The following is a 677-nucleotide window of genomic DNA, read 5'->3' as shown; positions in this document are numbered from 1 at the left end:
GTAGGTGTTTTGTCTCCATTTTTCGGACAGGAAGACTGAGGTTTGATTGGATTAACATCACCCATGGTCATGCAGTGACAAACTTAGGACTCTAACCCATGTCAACCTATTACTCAACTTCATTCTAGGACATTCTAGAACATCTGTCACCTTCTAGAATCCACACTGCCTTCTCCCCTTAGTTCTCAAGTATTTCATGAGCCTTCTTCTAGGTTCTGGTGTCTCCCAAAGTGTCCTAGAAAAACTTGAGAGCCACTCACTAGTCTGTGGGCTTCCTCGAGAAGTCAACAAAGCAATCTGCCGGTTTTCTGCCTCACTTGATTTTGACATTTCTACAGTTCCACCCTTGGTTTCCTTGAAATTTTCAGTTTGCTTTTTCTTCATTTCTCGGTAGAGATTTCCTTCCCTTCAGTTATTCATTTAGACTTCTCTGATCTGAAATTTTTGTACTTGGCATACTTTTGGGGCTTTCCATACTTTTTTTTTCACCCTAATCTTTTAAAAAATACCTTTATATATTCATCACTTCTAATTTGGTTTGGTTTTAAATTGTTCTTTTCCCTTTGAAAGACGTAGTGTCAGCACCCCCCGGATGCGCTCCACTTGCTGTTCTCAAAGACCCACCACTCCTGACGAATCATAGACTCAGCCTGCACCATGATCTTATTCCTCCAGAG

Source organism: Oryctolagus cuniculus, chromosome 17 (assembly GCF_964237555.1).
Source record: "Oryctolagus cuniculus chromosome 17, mOryCun1.1, whole genome shotgun sequence".
Taxonomy (NCBI): domain Eukaryota; kingdom Metazoa; phylum Chordata; class Mammalia; order Lagomorpha; family Leporidae; genus Oryctolagus; species Oryctolagus cuniculus.
Note: the sequence above shows the minus strand (reverse complement) of the source record.